This window comes from Neofelis nebulosa, chromosome 15 (assembly GCF_028018385.1).
Source record: "Neofelis nebulosa isolate mNeoNeb1 chromosome 15, mNeoNeb1.pri, whole genome shotgun sequence".
In the NCBI taxonomy this organism is placed as follows: Eukaryota; Metazoa; Chordata; class Mammalia; order Carnivora; family Felidae; genus Neofelis; species Neofelis nebulosa.
In genome coordinates this window covers 26,712,885-26,735,117 of record NC_080796.1, presented here as the reverse complement: position 1 = coordinate 26,735,117, position 22,233 = coordinate 26,712,885, and the positions used below count along the sequence as shown (strand labels likewise).

The 22,233-nt window shown below is 44.0% G+C and overlaps 1 long non-coding RNA gene and 1 other non-coding gene across 3 annotated transcripts in view; one reads left to right on the top strand and one right to left on the bottom strand.

The window, feature by feature from the left end:
• The window catches only part of LOC131495499 (uncharacterized), a 58,364-nt gene that overhangs the window by 5,348 nt on the left and 30,783 nt on the right, over positions 1-22,233 (bottom strand). The gene's annotated exons all lie outside the window — the stretch shown is intronic.
• Positions 19,726-19,832, top strand: LOC131496703 (U6 spliceosomal RNA). The gene has a single exon (XR_009254631.1). It is a non-coding gene; the product is annotated as a U6 spliceosomal RNA (small nuclear RNA).

Here is a 22,233-nt window from a genome sequence, read left to right as displayed (position 1 = left end):
TGGTTGTTTAATAATTCTTTGAACCATGTGTGTTTGTCAAATGTATGATGCATGTAATGGGTATGAATTGTTCCACTGGGCTTGAGGTGCAAGAAACATCACTTTACTTTTCCAGCTCAATACCTTCTCCCTGGGCCTGGGCATGGATTATTGAGGGAGGAGGGCCTTGCTCTCCCTAGCTTCTCCCTGGGTTGTGCCAGGCACTCAGGATTCACTCAGTCTAGGAGGACGGGGAGAGAGGCCTCTGTCGGTACCCCATTTGGTCACTGCAGGTGCCCCCTGTGCAAGCCCACACACACCTACCTCCCGAAGGCCATCAGGCCCTGGAGCTACATTCCCTCCTCAGCAGGCCAGACAGCCTGACAGTTGCTCCCCAGCTAAGGAGCTTGATATCTGGCCTCGACAACATCCCAGCAGCCACTCCCCATTCAAGGTCCTGCCACCTCCTGGGTGCTGTGCGGGACCCTCTCCTCAGAGAACCCTCAAACCGGAGATCCAACTGCTTTCGGTCATCAAGCCTCTTCCCAATTCTAGATACTTCATGGCTCCCAATCCCACCCCCACCCCACCCCCAGCCTCCTCCTGCCTGGGAACCAGTGCTCCCAAACAAAGGTTTGGTCCTAACACACAAAATGTGTCCCTTGGGAACCAGGAACACAGAAACACCAAGGCTGGCTGCCTTTTCTGATAGGGGTAAAAGGAAAATTCCCTTCAGTCTTTGCTGATGAATTCACAGCAGGAAAGGAAAAAAAAAGCCACCACAAAACCATAAGCCACAAAAAAGGCAAGACACCAGATACTTTCTCAATAATTCATTCCAAGTATGAGTATACATGTATGTATAATTATTCTCCCATTTTTCCTCCAGTTTTGTTTAAATAATGTTTCCTTTGCTTAGGGGCGCTTGGGTGGCTCAGTTGGTTAAGCCTCTCTCAACTTCGGCTCAGGTCATAATCTCACGGTTCATGAGTTTGAGCCCCGAGTTGGGCTCTCTGCTGACAGTGCGGAGCCTGTTTGGGATTCTCTCTCTCTCTTTTTTGCCTTCGCCCTGCTCTCACTCACTGTCAAAATAAATAAACTTAAAAAAAAATGTTAAAAAAAATTATTATACTGCTTGTCTTCTCTTCTCTCCCCTAATATATTTTGTCCCTAAGGCTGTTGAACTATTTCTGAAATAGTCATTTTATTCAATTAGTGCCTTCCCCCTCCTCCTGTTTTTATGTCAATATCATACAATTTTCAAAAAGATTTAGTTGTGTGTTTCAAAATCTAACAGGATGCATCAATAAATTAAAAACAAAGATTTTGTTTTTCTTGACTGCTCTTTGCATTAACTTCACATTATTTGCCAAGTTGTATAAATCATTTTAGGGGAACTTAAATTGCATTAAATTCACATACTAATTTAAAATATATTACCTTAAAAAATAAAATATATTATCTTTGTTTCATTTTCTTTTTAGCCAGAAGCAAGGTAGATTTTGCCTCCTTTTCTCTCCCTTTATTTGGCCTATTATGTGTTTCCCATTTCTTTCAATAAGATAATTTTTTTATCCCAAGTTGAGTCAATATTCAAGAATTTATGTTTTTGTTACTCTTATAGAATGGAATCACTTTTTCTATGTGTGTCACTAGTATAAAGAATAACACCCAATTTTGAGAATTTGCCTTATACTCCCTAGCTCTCCATTCACCTGTTGAGTTTTGTAAGTTTACAATATCATCTCCCAAAGATATTTTAATTATCCCTTTCCTGTGCAGATGTCTCTGTTTGTCACCCTTCTCAGAATGTTGTCAGCACTACAATGCCACATTGTAATGATGGCAGAGAGCACTCTGGCTTTGTTTCTGCTTTGAAGAGAATCTCATTTTGTAGAATACTGGCTTGTAGTTGTGATTTATTCAAAGAAGAAAGTTTAATACAGAAACCCTTCTTGTTAAAATACTTAAGAGTTTTCAAAAGGAATAAATGTTGGGGCACCTGGGTGGCTTAGTCGGTTAAGCATCCAACTTCAGCTCAGGTCATGATCTCACGGTTCGTGGGTTCGAGCCCCTCATCAGGCTCTGTGCTGACAGCTGGAGCCTGGAGCCTGCTTCGGATTTTGTGTCTCCTTCTCTCTCTGCCCCTCCCCTTTTCATTCTCTCTCTCTCAAAAATAAATAAACATTAAAAATTTTTTAAAGGAATAAATATTTATTTGCATTATTTCTTGGTATTTACTGAGATGATGAAGTCACTTTACAAATTTTTCCCGTTAGCATGATGACTTTAAAACCTATTCCTTGAATGGATATGTGCGCAATGTAGTTATACCTGGATTCAGCTCATAACTCAAAGCTAAAAAGCAAAGAAACAAGCACGTAAACCAACCAACCAACCAACCAACCAACTCCGTAGCTCAGAAAGGCTAGACAGACGTACAGTTTATCTGGGAGTATTTATTCCCAGGAGACCCAACAACCAGCAGTCCTTGGAAACGTGCTCTGCTGATCACCCAGACCACTTCTTGGCCCCTCCTGCTCATCCTGTACTTGACTGTCCAGATTGTGGCCAGGCTTCTGCCGGGCTCTGAGAATGCCCCTCTCGGACAGCCTTCCTTGTTTTCAGTGGAGCTTTGCAACCATGATGGATTCTTTTCCATCATTCGATCACAGGGACAAAAATCTTAGTTACTGCCTTGTACTATTAACTATAGTAATTTATGTCATAAGATGACTTTCATGTCCTACTATAAATAGGGTTGGCTTTCATTACTACATATATACTGACAATGAACAATAAACAGTAGTTTTGGGGTAAGTGGATGCCGGGGGAAATATTATAACCCCAAGTTGCACAATTTTGATTAAAAGAATTGTGTAATTACCTGGTGTATTTTGGACTGTGACCAATATGCTCTGTATTGGTCAATGGTGGAAACTTTTTCTTTGTAAGTATTTTGTGAAAAAATTCTTACACACACACACACACACACACACATCAAGCTGGAACAGATTGACAAAAGTTTTAACCCATAGTCAGTGAAGGTGAGGGCAATATGGCAGCATATATAAATGTATATGCCCTCCTACCCAGTAATTCCAACTATGAGGTAGTTCTTCTTCATACACAATAAAATGTGTGGGCAATGTATAAGGATATAAACATAGTGTACTTACAATATCAAAAAATCTGGAACTCTTAAATATGTCTAAAAAATGGACTGGATAAGTAAGGTATGATACATCCATTCAGTGGAATGCCACACAACTGCCAGAGAATGAGGTAGATCCCCAGGTCTGGATATGAAAATATGACTAAGACATTTTAAGTGAGAAAACAAGGTGGAGAACAGTAGGTACAGTACACCCTCATTTGCGTTTTTTAAAAGTAGATTTAGCTACTATCTATATAGGAAAATTCTGTAAGAATACTATTTAACTAGTTCACCACGAGAATATACAATTACCATGAAAAAGCATAGATCTCACTTAAAAGTAATGCAATTTCATTGGAGAAATTTTGGAAGATACAGAAGGATATAATGATAACAATAAGAATTGCCCAGATAAAAATAAAAATCACCCAAAACAAAGTGATATTTTTCCTTCTGGCACTTTTTCAATGCATGTGTGTGTGTGTGTGTATATATATATATATATATATATATATATATATATATATATACATATATATGTGGGTGTGTGTATACACACACTTTATATATGCGCACACTTTAAAAAAGATTAACACCACAATGCTTAAAGTGGTTTTACAATCAACCTTCTCTCTACCAGTTGGTATCCTATGAGTATTTTTCCTTATCATTAGTCAATAATGAAAATATTTTTCCTGAAGTATTCATTCCCTTTCTCTAGATCATAGAGATATGGCCTTTCCATTGCTGTGTAGCTTGGTGCCGTAGACTGAGCATAGACTTTAGAATCAAAAGACCTAAATTCAAGTCATGCTTTTGCTGGTTGGTTGCGTGATCTTGGGCAAGTTACTTAAGTGAATTGAACCACATTTCCATCTTTAGTAACACGGGTAAAATAAGAGCTAGCCCTACCTAGGTTGTGATATTGTGAGGATGAGATGAGGTATCACAAGTCAAGTGCTTTTTGAGCTGTAAAGTCTGGTAAGAATCCACCCATTGCCCAGCACAGACCCTCAAGGCCCCTCCCTGAGTCTGCTCACTTTACTTTCTCATTACCTGAGTGACTGAGGTCCTCTAGAAGGAGCCCACCTCACGAACAATGAAGACCAGACTCCGTGTGGTGTATGAAGACTCTTACAGTCTAGACCAAACCCACATTTCTAGCCCCATGTGCTGGTCCTGCCATCCTGGTACCACTCCAGTCCCATCCATGCACTTTCACAGAGAAACATACTCTCCAAAGACCTTGTTGATCTCGTCTTCACCTAGAATATCCTTTATTTTCCCTATGCCTGGAAAAATCCTACTCATCCTTTAAGGTCCAGGTCTAATGTCAACTTTTCTGTGTAGACTTTCCTGACAGCCAAGACGGAAATAATGGTTTCCTCCTGGGCTGCTGTGGCACTTGGTATTGCTGATCTACACTTGTTTATCACACGGTTCAAGAATCCTTTGATTCTTGGAGCACAATTGTCACTTTTTGGGGTATCTGCCCGTCCATCCCTTGGTTTATCTCCCTTTTCCCAAGACCTGCCTTCTTAATACAGCAGATTTGGTCACAGCTGACTGGAACAGGGCAAATTCCTGGAATAAGATTCTCTTTTCTGGGACTTTGGAATTGACATTTAGGATGCTAGTCAGTGTTGTTGCAAGTGAGAACATGTACCTTTAGGATTTAAGCCTGCCTTTGTGGAACGGCCAACTTTAGTTCATCTGGGCAAACAGAGGTGGAGAATGTTGTCTGCCAAGAAGAACCAAAAGTAATGAGGAGAGGCCAGAGGCCATGAAATCCCAACAAGAGAGAGGGACATAGAGGAAGTATCTTGGTCCTGGGCAGCTTTCTAATTCAGGGTTGCAGAGCTCCAGAGGCCTGGATACACTTTTAGCAGCTTTGGGCTCCATGAAGTATCCATATGTAAATAAATGTACATCCTTTGACTTAAGGATAATGAATGCATAACTAGATCACCATAACATAATGTGGATGTTCAGTAATAGAGACATAACCACAGTTTTATGGAGCACCAGGAGGTGAGAGAAAGTGCTGAAGTAGGTAGTCGGGAATGGCTTCCTGTAGAAAGTGAAGTTGGGCCAGTAGGGAAGTCATGTTGGGCTGGGGGAAATGCCATGAGCCATGGAGTGGTGGTGGTAACTCCAAGCAGCTCAGTGTTGCTGGAGCATAAAGGCATGGCGAGGCCAGCGGTGAGGCCGGCTGGAGGGATCGGCAGGAGCCTGGTCAGGCAGAGTCTTGGGCTCCATGGGAAGTTGGGACTTCATCCTACAGGTCAGTGGTTCTCAACCTTAGGTGCACATTAGAATTTCCTAGGGAATTAAAAAAAGAAATATGGATGCCTTCTCCCAACTGTTCCAATTAAATAAGAATCTCTGGGGGCGGAAGCTGGGCACTGAGCACTTTAAAAAGCTCCCCAGATGATTCTAGTGGGCATACAGCATGGGGACCCTGACAGGAGAGCGTTGAAGGAGTTTAAGCCAGAGATAGACCTGGTTTTAGAAAACTTGTCTTGGTAGTTGGACTGAACATGAGGAGGAAGGCAGAAGACCATCCCCGCGTCGCAGTATGCAGGTGAGAGCCGGAGAGGGCCTGGTGTTGGGCAAAGGCTGTGAGAATGGAGAGGAGGAGGATTTCAGGAGATAAAAGTTTTTAGTTTAAGAAGGGAGAGGAAGGGAAGGTCGTTGGGGCTGACCTGAGGGTCCTAGCTTGGGTAGCGGGAGATGCCTCCCACAGGCAGACAGGAGGAAAGGGTCTGGGGGAGGCTGGTGAACTCTGCTGTGGACATTCGGAACGTGAGGTGGTGTTGGGGCGTGCAGGGAGAGAGCAGGCAAATGGACAGATTAGCCTCCTGCTGCGGGCCTAGACCAGGTGGGAACTGCACTTTGTCGGCTGATGGAGGCTTGTTTTTTATTTTTACCATTTATTGAGAGGAGCCTCCCCCAAAGTCACTTTTCTAGCTCACAAAGGTGTGATGGGTGCTAAAACGAGGAGTGGGCCCCACCTAGATCACCTCCTGAGATAGGGTGTGATGTGTGTCTCTGAAGTGCCTTGAAGTCAGGTGGCTTCTCAGAGTTCTAAAATTAGCAGAGCAGCTGCGCCTGGTGGGTGGCGAGGCCACGGCTCACTCACTCGGGGAGAACTGGGCCTTCCTGCCGTGGGCTCTGTTTGTGTGAGTAGGTCAGGGATCAAGCAAGAATCTGTTTCTTTGAAGAATTCCCCCAGGAGCCACGTGTCATGCCAGTGTGCTGCAAGAGGACAGAACATGTCTTCTGTTGCGTGTAAGGGAAAGAACAGGAGGGGCACCAGAAAGGAGCCTCATGAGAGGGCGATTGTTCGAGAAAATTCACCGTAGAAACGACACTCTTAAAGACAGGCGAGGAAACAGTTCACACTAGAGGAGTCAGAATTAGGTTTGAAACTGAAAACCTGCTTTGGGGCTCTGCGTTTTTGCACAGACGAGTGCTATGGAAATGCTTTCTGGTTGCGGTTTTGAATCTCTAGGGTGGTTCAACCTCTCCAGATTAGGGCTCTGATGCCAGCTCCACCAACAGGAGGCATTTGGGGAGGGGGGCCAGGAGGTGGGTGGAAGTAAAGGAATCTTCTCAGTGCATTTCTTTATTGAAAAGACGTATAGGGGCGCCTGGGTGGCTCAGTCGGTCAGGAGTCCGACTTCGGCTCAGGCCATGATCTCACAGTTTGTGGGTTCGAGCCCCGCGTCAGGCTCTGTGCTGACAGCTCAGAGCCTGGAGCCTGCTTCAGATTCTGTGTCTCCCTGTCTCTCTGCTCCTCCCCCACTCATGCTTTCTCTGTCTCTCAAATATAAAATAAAACATTAAAAAAAGAAGTATATACACACATTAAAAATATATATACATATACATATATGTATACATATGTACATATATACATGTATATGTATATATGTAAAACCATGTATGTATATGTGTGTGTATATGTGTGTGTGTGTGTATATATATATATATATATATATATATATATATATATGTAAAAACCAAACCTCAAAACAGCTAAATGGCTAGGGAGGAGATTGGGAGAGAAAGGGGAGTAAATAACGAAATATTTCATTGTGGTGCCATCATGCTGGACCCTCCCCTCCTTGAGCTTTTGCCTGCTGATATTGCACATGCAGAGGAAAGGGACAAAAAAAATGAGTGACACGGTATAGAACTCACTGCCTAACTAAAGGCTACTGGAAAAATGAACCAGCAACCAGTTGTAGGGGGATTCTAAATCCAGCAGTATCAGGTTATGTAGCGTTTAACTCGGGATGCTTTTTCTACAAATACCACCATAATCCCAGAATAATCCCAGAAGATTTTTAGCAGCAAGATTTTAAGGAGTAATCTCGATTTGTCCTCTGGGTTAATGTCCTTCATTAGCACAAGGAATCCCCTTGCTCTGTCCGGAGAGGTGCCCCGAGCTGTCTCCATAACTACTGGGTATTGGTAGGGATGCAGGAGTGGCATTAAAAGGGAGGCGGGGTGTGCGAAAGGAGAGGCAGGTGGGATGTGACGGGAACGCCACCCAAGGAAAACTTTCAGTCCGGGTCTCCTGGATTATTGCAGAGCTGAAGAAAAGAAGCTGCCCAAGGGGCTGTGTCAACTGAGCCAGTGTGTGCCCAGAGGTGGGTTATTCTAGGGCAAGGTGTGTCTGTGCTCCGAAACACTTCCCTTGCTTGGAATATTCTCTTTTGTATTCCTGGTTGTATTTCCTAAGTGAGTCTCTGGCTGAATTAGAGGTGCTTCCACAGTTAGGAGAGCAAAGAACAGCGAGTTCCCCCATGAAGGAGGGCAGCCAGAGTCCTGGCCGGGAGGAAAGCTGCAGGTGGAGGTGAACCCTCGAGGGGAGGGTTGGGAAGAAAAGTTGGTGGCAGCTGGGATTGATGATGCCATCCAACCCCTCCTTTTCCTTTATTCCTTTGATCTTTCCTTTTCCTTAATTTTATTCAATATCCAACATTCAGCCCATTCACTTTACTTTTTTTAAAATTTTTAAAAAATGTTTTTATTTATTTTTGAGAGAGAGAGACAGAGAGACACAGTGGGAGTGGGGGAGAGGCAAAGAGAGAGGGAGACACAGAATCCGAAGCAGACTTCAGACTCTGAGCTGTCAGCACAGAGCCTGATGTGGGGCTCAAACTCTCGATCTGTCAGATCATGACCTGAGCTGAAGTTGAACGCTTAACCGACTAAGCCACCCAAGCGCCCCATTTTACTTTTATTTTTATAGTTGGCAAAGACTTTTATAATCCTCCTCCAGTGGCCCAGAGCCTCTTCCAGTGGCACAGAGTGGATTCTGTGTCTCCTTTACATCTTTTTTTAAATGTTTATTTATTTTCTGAAAGATAGAGACAGAGTATGAGCAGGGGAGGGGCAGAGAGAGAGGGAGACACAGAAGAATCCAAAGCAGGCCCCAGGCTCTGAGCTGTCAGCACAGAGCCCGATGTGGGGCTTGAACCCACAGACTGCCACATCATGACTCCTGTCAAAGTCGGACACTTAACTGACTGAGCTGTCTCCCTCCCATCTAATGAAATGGGCCAGGGCACCCCCAGAGCAGGGCTCAGGCTCTGAAGCCAGGTATCTCCTCCTACTTCTGAACTTCTCCTCCTCCAGCTCTGGTCTTGGGATCTTGGCTACTTCTCTGTGCCTTCCTTCAGGCCCTTTCTCTTACAGTCAGATTTCGGGGGACAGTGTGTGCCCATGGCTGCTTACTTTTCAAAGCTACCTCTGGACAAGGAGAGAGATTTCCAAATATGCAGCAGACCCTGTGAATCATCTAGGGGAGTTCTTTATTTTTAAGTTTATTTATTTTTGAGAGAGAGAGAGAGAGGGAGGGAGGGAGGAAGGGAGGGAGGGAGGGAGAAAATGCTTGCCTACACACACGTGGGGGAGGAACAGAGACAGAGGGGGACAGAGGATCCAAAGTGGGTCTGTGCTGACAGCAAAGAGCACCATGCTGGGCTCGAACTCATGAACTGTGAGATCATGACTTGAGCCACAGTCGGTTGACCAAGCCACCCAGGCGCTCCTTATAGGATTCATTATTGGGGATCCCTACAGAGAACCCCATTGCCCACCTTTATCTGTGCTTGTTTTTAATCTATTCAGATGCAGAGGCTAAAACACAAAACCCAATGTAAGTTCTGAAAGGGGATGTATCAGTGTTCTGCATATATTACCCACAAAGCTCCTTATACCTTGACAACTCGAGGGCAAATCTGAATGTCTTTTCTAGGGCATTTCAGGCTCAGTTTACAAAGCCCCTTGAAGTGGTGGACAAGGATATTTTAGTGACAACTTGCTAAAGAGGGGGCCAGAAGTGACTGCAGTGGAAGCAGAAGAGACAGACCAGGGAGTCCACCCCCTTCCTGTTCCTATTTGGTTAAACATTGAGAGACACTCTCGGGATCTTCCTTTGTTTCTGCACAAGTGGTAAAGGAAACCAACGTTTATTGAGTACTTGCATGCAACACTTTTTACAAATGTATCTATGTAGTTTAATCTTGGAACAGTTCTGTGAGGACGGTGTCTGTGATTTCATCTTACCGAGGAGAACTCTTTACGAGTCACCGCGAGGCCAAATAACCATGCCAGAAGTCTGAGTGCTGGTGAGCAGTAGACCTGGGATTGCAACCCAGCTCCTCTCATGTCAAGCCCTGTGTGGTTGACACTTGAACATGAGCTTGAACTGTGCAGGTCCGCTTATATGCAGGTTTTTTTTTTTTTTTTTTTTTTTTTACAATACTGTACTGTGTGTTTTCTCTTATAATTTTCTTAACATTTTCTCTTCTCTAGCTTACTTGTGAGAATATAGCATATAATATATATAACAAAAAATATGTATTAATTGACTGTTATTGGTAAGGCTTCTGGTCAACAGTAGGCTATTAGGGAAGTTTTGGGGGAGTCGAAACTTATTAAATGTGGATTTTGGGGGTGCCTGGGTGGCTCAGTCGGCTAAGTGTCTGACTCTTGGTTTCAGCTCAGGTCAAGATCTCATGGTTTTGTGGATTCAGGCCCCATGTTGGTCTCTGCGCTGGTATCACAGAGCCTGCTTGAGATTCTCTGTCTCCTTCTCTTTTTCTCTCTCTCGTGTTTTCTTTCAAAATTAACTAAAAAATTAAATTATTTTTTAAAATGCGGAGTTTTGACTGTCATGGGGGTGGAGGTTGGCAGCCCTAACTTCTGAGTTTGTTCAAGGGTCAACTGTGTTTTCTTTGTGCCATGCTACCTTCTGGTGAAGAGCTAAATCCCTACTTTAAAAAAAAAAAAAAGTGTATTTATTTATTTTGAGAGAGAGACCATGCAAGCTGGGGAGAGGCAGAGAAAAGGAAAGACAGAATCCCAAGCAGGTTTCCTGCCATCAGCACAGAGCCCGATGCAGGGCTCGAACACGCAAATTTTAAGATCATGGCTTGAGCCAAGATCAAGAGTCAGGTGCCCAACTGACTGAGCCACTCAGGCACTCCAATCCCTATTGTTATAAAGTTTGAGAGAATGAATGAGGAACTACACATAAAAAAGCTTTGATAGTTGTGTATCAAAATACCTGGAAGTCTTAGATTCTTAAGCATGATGGAAAGAAGATCAAAGGGCATCAGTTAAAACCTGGCAAACTCAGGGCACCTCGGTGGCTCAGTCGGTTAAGCACCTGACTTCAGCTCAGGTCATGATCTCGCGGTTTGTGGGTTCGAGCCCCGCGTCAGGTTCTGTGCTGACAGCTCAGAGCCTGGAGCCTGCTTCACATTCTGGGTCTCCCTCTCTCTCTCTCTGACCCTCCCCTGCTCACACTCTGTGTCTCTCTCCTTCAAATACAAACATTAAAAACAATTAAAAAAAAACCTGGCAAACTCAAAACGCATTGCTCAGGAATCCTCAGAATTAGAAATCGTAAATAGAAACATGGACCTCAGCCTTTTCATACAGAGCCTAAGCGACTACTGAGGCTGTTTTGCTGCAGGCTCCAAATTAGTTAATATGTATAAGCACATTGATGGAGCCTTGCAAAGAGCCTTTAGAGTCATTAAAAATGAAGGGTCATGATGACCACAATTTCAAAGAAGGCTATTAGTAAAGGAAATATGGACTTCTGATTGATTAAAACAGATTTCAAAAAAGAATCCATGACTACTCTACAAGCGTCTCGTGTGAGGGAAAAACACGGCGACGTTAGTTTCCATTTTCTGCAAAGGGAGCTTTATCTCCTTTAATTCAAATCAACCCAACAGTCCTCAGGACTGGGAGGCCTAGATTATTCTCCAGATGTGAGCCCCGCCACGGTATAACCTGTACAGGCTTCAGAAGTTTTAAGAAAGTCACATTATTCCAGAGGAAATATAAGGACTTCCCAGAGGCTCTGGGGATTATCCGTGACTTTGATTGTTCTGTAAAGAAAGTGAGACCTTTGAATTGTAATAGTTCTAGCAATGCAGGAATTTACCTCAAATCAACCTAGATTTGGATAGGTGGACCTCAGTGCCTTTGGTTCTGAAGAGATCTAAACAAAGACAAATTTTTCCCTGTCTACTCTGGAAAGATACTCAGTCTACTGGTAGACTCCTCTGATGATCAATGGCATAGAAATAGAGAAAATGCCTTCTTGTCACATGCTAACTCTTTGGGATAAGATGATTTTCCCATCTGACTACGTTTTTCATGTTGATTAACTCCAGGTGTAGAATATGTCAGAGCCCTTCGGACTTTTGGCTGAGAGGCTTGGTGCTTGTAGCTTCCTTCTGGGGGAGAAAGAGGAGGAGTCACAGAATCTGAGAGACCTTGAAGATAATCTATGGTAGGCAGCCTCTAACATACCTCCCAGTGATCCCTGCCTTCTGGTAGTCCTGCCTGTGTTACTGCCCTCCCTTGAGTGTGGGCTCGATTTAGTGACTCAGTTCTGAGGAACAGAATACCTCAAAAGTGTGGGCTGTCACAAAGACTCTGACTTCCATCTTGCTGGCCAGCTCTTACTCATGCTAAAGAAAGCCTGCCACCATGCTGTGAGCTGCCCTATGGAGAGACCCATGTAGCAAGAATCTGAGGGAGGCCTTTGGCCAATAGCCAGCAAGGAACTGGGGCTCTTAACTCCAACCAAGACTCTTACTCTGGGATTCAGAAGACTGAATCCTGCTGACAACCTCTTGAGTGAGCTAGAAAGCAGATCTCTCCATGCTGAACCCTGAGAGGACTTCAGCCCCAGCTGACACCTTACCAGCAGACTCAGAGAGAGACCCTGAGTCCGAGGCCTTGGCTACTGGGTTGCTGACTCACAGAATCTGTGAAATAATAGATATTTGTTGTTTTAAGCTGCTAAGGGGTTGTTACGGCACCTTAGGTAACTCATAGTTCGTCTAATCCAACTTCTGTATTCTTCGTGTTGTTCGAGACCTGGAGAAATCAGGTACTTTGCCTGAAATCCCACAGGCTTAGGCCACAAGTCAGACTCACGAATTCCCAGAAGGGGCTCTCACCAATTTATGATGTCCTCCTGCAATTTGGCATTATGGAAACTGGCTTAACATGGCCTTGTTTAAACCCCCCTTAAATGAACCCCCACTTTTTCCTAAAAGGATATCTCCATTTCCAGCTGGCTAGGAAGAGGACAGGACAGTCTGGAGGGCTGGTCTTGAAGCCGATCTGTTTCTTCCATGGCCCTAGGCAGGTGTCCCTACTCCCAGTCAATCCCCATTTCAAGCACTGGACTTTCTCATCTACTCAGAAAAATTGCCAAATCTTCCCAGATAATAAATTCTAGTATTTTACAGCCTTTCGTCCTGCTACAATTTAGAGTTATCTTGTCCTGCTAATTCTCAGTGGGAATGAGCAGCAGTCTCTCCCCATCCCCATTCTCCTCAAGTCACAGATTCATGCTGCGTGCTGCCTTTAGCTCTAGGCCTTCGGAGGTGAGGAAATGTAGCTCTGGGGGGTAGGGTGGGGGCATGACAGTCCCAGAAGCATGGATAGGATGGGGTGAGATAAGCCTGGGTGAAGCTGGGAGCAGAGGCTAGGGCTGGGCCAGGGAAGTCTGGGCCGAGCAGAAGAGGGGACCAATAGGGAGTCTCTGTTGGGTAGGAGGCAGGTGGAATTGTGCAGTGTGGATAGGAACAATGGTGTAAGGGTCAAAACCAGACTGGGGAGCAGGATAGCTACTGGCCTGAAAAGGGCAAGGCCAAGCAGGGGATCGGGAGCTAAGGCCTCAGACACAGGTTATCGGCATCAGGTAGACCTTGATGATACTTGATACGGGGCCTTGATTCTAAAACAGTTATCTGCCCAGGTGGCCTGTTTGCTTCCAGTTACAGCAGGAACCAATGCCGGGGCATGGGCAGTCTTCATTTTCAGCAGCTTTCCACCTCAAACCAAGTGCCCTCACACCAGAGGAAGGAGGAAGCAGGGTCAAGGTTGTTTGCCTTTCATGCTCCACGGATTGGCTCCCCAGTGGCCCTGGGTGTGAGGGCGGGTGCTGGGCAGGGGTGCTGGTGGGTTATGGCATGGTCGATTGTCTATTTTTCAAGTTTCCTGGCATATCTGTGTCTGACAATGACAGGAAAAGTGGGAGGTCTCCTCAGGGTTTGGCTGCGTTAGGACTTGGGGAGCAGAAGTTGGTGGGGCCAAGAGGACAGCTCTTCTTTAAGATTCCAGACAGATCCACAGCAATTTTTGACTCTGGAAATATTAGCAAGCAAGAGAGACGGGCTACGTCTTCCTGCCACCTGGTACGTCCTCTAGCTAATTTGTAGACCATCTCTAAGCCTCTGGTTCCTAAAATGACCTTTATATGGAATGGAGCAGGGGTCACAAAATGGCAGCCCATACTGGATCCTACCCTCTGATAAACTTTATTTGATCCAGCCCAGTATTTCAAAAAAAAAACAATAAAAAAAAAATTGGAGCCACTTAAAAATCAGGATACTTTACTCACATCCAGATTTTTGGCTTCTCTGGCCACATTAAGCCTCATCCCTTATGACATATGACACTGAGGCGGGGGCCTCCTTTAGATGGAGAGAGCACCCCCTCCAGGTCCCGGCTTCCAAGGTCCTCGCTCACACACGACACAAGCATGTGTACTAGAACCCTGCCTGTTTCACTCATCTACCTTATTTTCCCGGCCCCTGTGGGCATCGGATATTTTACTCCATAAAACTGAAGGATCAGGCATCATAACACAAAGAACAAAATTCCTACACTTCAAATGCATTTTTGATACCTGGGAAAGGATTTTCATAATCTCCCTAATTACATGTCTGCTCCATTTTATTCTTTCTTCTGTGTTGCACTTTCAAGAGCTCTCATAATAGAAATTGCAAGAGCCAACTGCACTTATATAATTAGCATAATATTGGTCAAGATAAATTAGCTTTGCACAAACATCAAATGAACAGAGGGAATCATTTCTCATTAACTGGAAGAGGTCATACAGTGTCGATTATATGCAGTTTGGTCAAAAGTAATCTTCTCTGATTAAAATAGAAATAAAGTAGCTGAATTATAATAACAGAGCAGCTGCTAAGTCACTATTGATTTCTTCAGGAGACAAGGGAGTAATGATCATTCCTGAGTCTTGTCCAAGAAGAGGCACGGTAAATTTTCCATCCAGTGTCAAATTATTTGCTATTTAAGTGAATATTCCTAAATTTGATAAATTGGATTTTTTGCTTCTGCTCCCCATTGTGTTTTTAACGCGAAACTTGTATGATTGCACTTAACTAGAACTGCACAAAACAAATCCCCACACACAGATGTTCAATGTAGTCTAATTTAAGTTAAAAATGTGCTTCTCGAAAAGGTCACTTGGAATGAGTGAATTCCGGTTTCTAGTTTGGCTTAATTGCTATTTTGCTCTGTAATAATACTGAGCAGGTAGTTTCCTTTCTGGAAATCCTCTCTGGGAATCATGGACATAAGTGCCTGAGCTCTACTCTACGTCTGCAACAAAGGCCTTTTTAAAAATAAGGCTGAGGCACAGGGAGAAAGACGATGAGAGCATGTTGCCTGCAAACCCCTTTGAAAGTGTTTAGCGTTACAGTCACGTCCGTCCTCAAGGTACTCCTTTGGCTGCCACAAGCGTTTGTGGTTTGTGGAGAATCGCATGAGGAAAGGTAGTTAACTTTAAAAAAGTAGGTGAATTGAAAAAAAAACAAACCCTGTAAGTATCAAAGCATAAGAAAATAGATCAATGCAGTATTTCTAATTCGAATGAGGGACTGATTTTCTTTTTTCCTTTCTTTAAATTTTTATTTTTAATTTTTTTAATGTTTATTTATATTTGAGAGAGAGAGACAGAGTGTGAATAGGGGAGGGGCAGCGAGAGAGGGAGACCCAGAATCCGAAGCAGGCTCCAGGCTCTTAGCTGTCAGCACAGAGCCCGCAGTGGGGCTGGAACCCACAGACCGGCAGATCACAACCTGAGCCGAACTCAGACACTTACTTAACTGACTGAGCCACCCAGGCGCCCCTTGAATGAGGAACTAGTTTTAAAAAGGATTTAACCAGGAACTTACCACTTATTTTGTTACTCGAGCATATACCCTGTGGCAGTCTCTGTGGGTAGGCAGGTCATATATATACCACAGTCTCTGTGGTTATATGGCGTGATTTGGGGGTACCAGCAAAATGATTGCCCCCCAGGAATCTAATCCACGTCCACTTGCTGTGATGGTGGCCTGTATTAATTTCATCGAAAGACAAGTAAGGAGTCTGCTGCGATGCAGGGACCCGGCCTAATAAATATTGATAACTCTCAGTCTGAAGTTCTATTTGATGGCTCCGCTGCCTGCCTGCCATAGGGACGGAGACCTCAGTAAGGGTACATTCCACACTGTGTGAGCGAGATGGACGAGCACAGTGAAAACTCAGCAGCTGCACGTGTGCGAAGACCACCCAGGAGACAGCACGCGTGCCTCCTCTCACGCCTCCACCACACTCATCCCACCCGTGTGCAGGAACTGCCTCTCTAATCTCACCCCAAGCATCTGATTTGTTTCTGTTTCTCATGTGATGCGAACTTAAGGGTTTTTTTTTTTTTTTTTCCTTCTTCCTGTTCAGAAGATATCACTGGATACATGCGCTGTGGGACGTGGGAGACGTTAGAATCCTAGCGCTCATCCCTGCAATTCCTGTTATTTTTCCATTCCAAGCATGAACATTTACCTCCAACAGAGCCAAAGTTGCAATGCTCAGTTCTTTATTGTTTTCTTTTAAATAATTCAGACTTGATGAGAGGTGCAGTTTTTAAAAAAGAAAAAAAAAACTCAAAGTAAACAAGGGGAAGACTTATTATTCTTTTGGAAGACTTATTTTTTTGTTGACTTGTTAGCGGGGGCACTTGCGCTGGTGAGGGGGGAGGACCGAGAACCCAGGGGGCTCCCTGGACAGCATCTAGTGGCCGTCAGCCTGCCTCGCCCCTGGGAGCGAAAGCCAGTCGTAGCTGCAGCAAAAAGGGATGTTTCCTCTTCCTCTTCATTCTTTCCTTCTGAAAACAACCTTTTCCTGACCGAGGACTCAGAGAGGGTGGGGCACATTTTCTCTCCCCTGGCTAGAAAAACAAACACACAGTGCACCCCCAGCTACTCCTTTGTGCTTCGTCACAGCCTCCCTTTTCTGTCTCTCTCAGGGGAGGAAGAAGCGGCTACCCCCAGTGTCCTTGACCATCGGGGTCTCACTTCCCAGCCTAGTCGAGTTTCCAGGATACCAGCCCCCTCCCAGGCTTGGCAGGGAACCCCACCCCTGTTTAGAGCATGGAATCTTGAACATTGCGGAGCCCCCAGGACTTGCTCTTTATCACTCTAGGGGCATTTTCTTTGAATGCAATCCAGTCTCTCAGATTCCCACGTTCCAAGAAGCTGCTCTCTGTCCGACAGAACATTCTGTTGCTGTTCGCTGTGAACCAGTCTTATTTTGTTCTTTTCATGAGGGAATGTTTCCATCCGGGGCCTGTGAGTCGAAAAGGCTCGCTGCTCAGAATGAGGGTGGCTTTGTCTCTCCCCACTTCGTGACCTCTGTCAGGAGTTCCTTTGAGGCTCCAGACAAGACATAACAGAGAAGTGCCCAGAGCCGTGCTGATGAAATTTTGAGATTTGCAAAGAAACTACTAGCCAGGCTGCCTGGATGTATTAAAATGTCATCTCTACAGTTTGGCCATGACTAGCTTGTTTAGTTAATGCTAGAGGGGAAAACAGAGTTTGTTCTCAAGGGAGAGAAGCAGACGGAGAAAACAGGCACATGAACAGCTGACAGTGTTCCAGCCGCTTTGTCACAAAGAGCTGAATCCACCATTATTAGAACCAAAAATCATCACCCAATTCGAGTCCCTTGGGAATGATGCTGGGCTGGAGCAGAAGTGGCCGAAGCCCCCTCAATATGGAGGCCAAAAGCTAAATTCTATTCTTTTCACTTGGGTTTTTAGGAAGGGAAGTAGAGCTTCCTAATATTTGTTATACATTAAGTGTCAGGCACTAGGCTTGGTGTTTTTATGCATACTATTTAATTCTTAGAGCCACTTGGAAAATAGGTATTATGACTGCTGGGTGTCTATGAAGTTGATTTATATTTATTTACCTTCACATCCTTACTTGGTCAGGTAGCTGTTCAAATGTCTGCTTTGGGTGATGTTCCCAGGGTCATGGGATCAAGCCCTGCTTTGGGCTCCGTGCTGAGTGTGGAGCCTGCTTAAGATTCTCTCTCTCCCTCTGCGCCTCCCCCCTCCTCTCATGTGCATGCTCTCTTTCTCTAACAGCAGCAGCAGCAACAACAACGACGACGAAACCAAATGTCTGCTTTGACAAGCCCTTCCTGAGCCCCCAGTCCATAACCACAACACCTGCCATTCTCTCTCTCATTTGTATGGCCCCTTTGATGTTGTAACCTTCTGCATGAATTCCTCCCAGTTCCAATTTGTTAATCCTCTCTGTGCAACTACATTTAGTTTGGAAACTACCCTACAGTCTTTAAAATTTTTCAATGGTTATATTTTTCTTCCTAATTTCTAATTTTATATCCACCTGTACTTATTTGTCTGTTTTAATGGCATAATAGATCACTGGCATGTATTTTTTGTAAGGATGTAATGCCTTCGTTGATCTCTTCAAGGATTCTAAATGCAAACATATTTTCAAGTCTTTTTCAAAATTTTTTATTATTTTTTTCTGGAAAAACTCGTATTACAGTTATTGATTTTATTGGCTGTTTCTTAGTATTAGTTTTATGAATTTTAAAACTGAGTTTATAGGATCATCATATGTAGGAGTGTTTTCTCCCCTGCCTTTCTTTTTCTCTATGTATTTCTCTATGTATTTCTGAACATGGGGTTCTTGTTTGAGCCTGGTTCTCTTAAAAGGCTAAGCTACACCTCAGGCTTCCTTTCACAAGCCAGGGAAGCCCTGCCCCAGTTTCCGGTTGTGAGCTCTGAGCATGACTCTGGTTCCCATGCCTCCCACAGAGCTCCTTTCCCCTCTGGCGGGCTTTTATCCGCAGAAGCCAAACTCACAGTTCCTACTACCTACTTCCAGATCCAGAGCCTCAGATCAGCCCCTCTTTGCTTTGCATTTTGATTCTGTTCCAGGACTGAGGACATATATGTATCTCATTTTTGAGTGTGGCTATGACTTGTAAAATTCTCTTTCTCATGTTCATTATCGTTGCTATGTGTCGGATCAGAGGGGGCTTCGTAGCATTCACTTACAATGCCATTGAGTCTGGTGACCGGGAATAGGAATTGGGAAACATTGATAGAGGGGCAGAATTGGGAGGCAATTAGGTACAGGTTGGAAGAGTAAAGAACCTGAAGAAATGATGAGTTCAAGCATCACTCGTGAGTTGACGTGCAGGAACCCTAGTTATTAAGATGGAAAGAAAAACCATGAAATTTAAAGTTGGGTTGAATGGCCATGACTTCCCAGGTCCTCCTTCTCCTTCCTTCCTCTCAAACTCCCTCTCCTTCACCCCCTTTCATGTTGGTGATCATCCCTAGGGTGACCAGCCATTTTAGTTTGCCTAGGATGGTTTTGGTTTTAGCACTGAAATCTTGCTTCCTAGGGAAGCCTCAGTCCTAGGAATCCGGGATGGTTGGACACCTTAACTCTGTACCATTCACTTTGTGAGCGCTAATAGAAGACCTCTAACACCAAAATTAACTTTACGAAGGGGTGAGCTTGAGAGACAATAATGGGAGGGGTAAGAAACAGAAGTAGGCAATGGGCCTCTGTAGTCTTTGCTTGGGTAGAAGAAGCCACAACCCAAGAAATACCTTTCACTCTGAATTCAGTAGAAATAGAGACTAGAAAGGGATGTTTGAAGTCTGTGATTCTCAGAATTTACTTGCTTGGAGAAATTTGAACCGCCAGTGCAAATGGTGTTTGTAATTCCTTTTATATTGGATTCAGAAATTACTTGCTTTCACAAAGGAAGATTGTATAAGTATTATTTGATTTGCTTTCTCTGTAGTCTTCTTCAATTCAGTAAGTCATGCTGTCATTTTTAAAGTATGTTGTATTGGATAATATTCCATTCCATTGACTCCATATTTATTATCAGTGATCAGAACCAGACCTCATTTTGTGCTCACTTCAGCAGCACATATACTAAAATTGGAACGATACAGAGAAGATTAGCCTGGCCCCTGCACAGTGATAACACACAAATTTGTGAAAAAACATACATCATTTCACTCTTTTCCAAGTATATTTACCTTAGAAAAGCACCGGTCAGTTCTACAGCCACCATCACTGCAGCTAAAAATAATGCTGCCAAGGTTGCCCTGGACTGTCAGCAGCAGTCATTGCTAACACAACACTAATTCTGTTCGGGTGGTGGTGGAGGTGGGTGGTGTGTAGCAGCAATATCCCTTGACTTGGGGAATGAATTAAGATTGATAAATCCAATCTACTCATGGTTACACGATTTCTCTTTACAAAATGCTCATTGTTCCATCCTCCTTTGCTGCTAGGAGTAAAGTGTTACAAGCTGGGACCAATGAGGCATAAAGTGAAAGCTGGCTGGGAATTTTCCAGGAACTGTTTGCTTTTCTAATAAAAGGGACAGACTTGCAGAAAAGCTTGCTGTGATCCCTTTCTCCTCCTTCCCATCTGGAATATGGATGTAATGCCTGGAACTAAGGTAGCCACACGAAGTCTGTGAAGCAATACACATTATGAAAAAAAGCAGCATGCCTATTAAGTCAGAGTGTGAAGAAGAGAGAGAGCCTGAGCCTTTGATGATGTGGTTAGACCATCCCTGAGACCATACCTCTGGACTTCTTGTTTAATAAAAACAAATGTCCTTACCACTTAGGCAGCTGTTGATAAAGCATATCCCTTTACCTGCAACTAAAAATCAATTTCATACTGAAGAGCAAGGTGAATAATGCATAGTGATGACACATGGCCATGGACATGGGATAAAAATCGCCAGACTTGTCATGGTTTTTGGTAGATTTTTTTTTTTCATTCCATAGCTCTTTATATACTAAATAGGAAAGCAAGAATTCTCTTTTTGTCCCTCCTCAGTGCTCAATGATAATTAAGTTTCAGTATAAACAAAATGTGTTATAATGTGCTCTCACTGCAGTGGCTATGGAGGGATGAGACATGTGATTCTATATGATGCCACATTAAAATCCTTTTGTGCATCTTAGAAATATAATGTCATCTGTGCCATATTGTTTTAGGGCAAAAGGAAATAGACTGATGGCCAGCAGAGCCTCCAGGGCAATGTTTTTGCTAGGAGGCTAGACTAAACCCCCCACAAGAACAAGACAATTGCTGACAGTGGGCTGGGAGGTGTAGCCATGAACCCACTGCCATCTAGAGTGCTCAGCCAATGCTCAAGTGGATAGTGAGCCCAACCCAAGGCAGTCCAAATAGCTTCTCTGTTGGTAGGAGGATAGATCCTACCTTGATCAAAAGGATGGGTAAAAGGGCAAAAAAATGAATTATGTGGGGAAATGCTGTAGAACAAGGCAAAGGGAACATCATCCCAAAGGCTCAGAGTAAGAATGAGCCTCTGAAAATGATTTATTGCAAGAACCAGAAGATGTGGGGAAATGGACGGTATCCTTACTACACAGGAAAAAAAAGGAGAAAAAAGTCAGAAAGGAAGAAAAAAACCACAATAGAAACCCAAAGAGGGGCACCTGGGTGGTTTAGTCGGTTGAGGGTCCAACTTCGGCTCAGGTCACGATCTTGCAGCTTGTGAGTTTGAGCCCTGTGTTGGGCTCTGTGCTGATGGCTCAGAGCCTGGAGTCTGCTTCGGATTCTGTGTCTCCCTCTCTCTCTGCCCCTTCCCTGCTCATGCTCTGTCTGTCTCTCTCAAAAATCAATAAATACTAAAAGAAAGAAAGAAAGAAACCCAAGGAAACAAGTCTGTTAAGAATGAACCATTAGATTTTTGAACATCCTTAACCTCTGAGTACCTACTGTGGACCAGCACTACCTTGGGGCTCAGTGATGGCTAAAGCATAGCTCCTGACCACCAGAGGTGCCATGATCCCATTCCAACATAGTAACTTATCACAAATTGAATTATAACAGTAAGCCATGATATCATGAGGTCCTACGGTATTTTAAAACGTTTATTTTCTAGACACACTCACTCTATTTTGGAAATAAATGAAATTACCACCCCTGAGTAAGTAAATAAAGCAGGGAATGCACTGAATGTTTTATTGAGCTCTGGCTGTTCTATGCAAGATACTTTAAGAACATGCATCATTCTTTAGAAGATCTGTTTGTCCTTACTTATATGGAAGTGATGGACGGTGCCCAGGAAGAGAGGGAATTAGAATAACAAAAGCTGCTGTCTCTGTCCAGCCAGCACGCAGCCCCTGGGTTGAGCCGTATGCTCTTCAAGGACTCAGATGAATCTTCACACCAGCACAAGGACATGTCAGGAAAGCTCACTCATTGCATCTGATGTTGATAATGCAATTAGGTAGTCCAATCCTGGCCACCGTTCTACTTCCGGCCTCCCCCTGCCCTCCTCTGAAAACCAAAATTAAGCCAACACACTCAGAATGTCCTATCCTGTCTCCCTCACCTCCAAGGAAATATCAGTTCACAGCAGAAGGG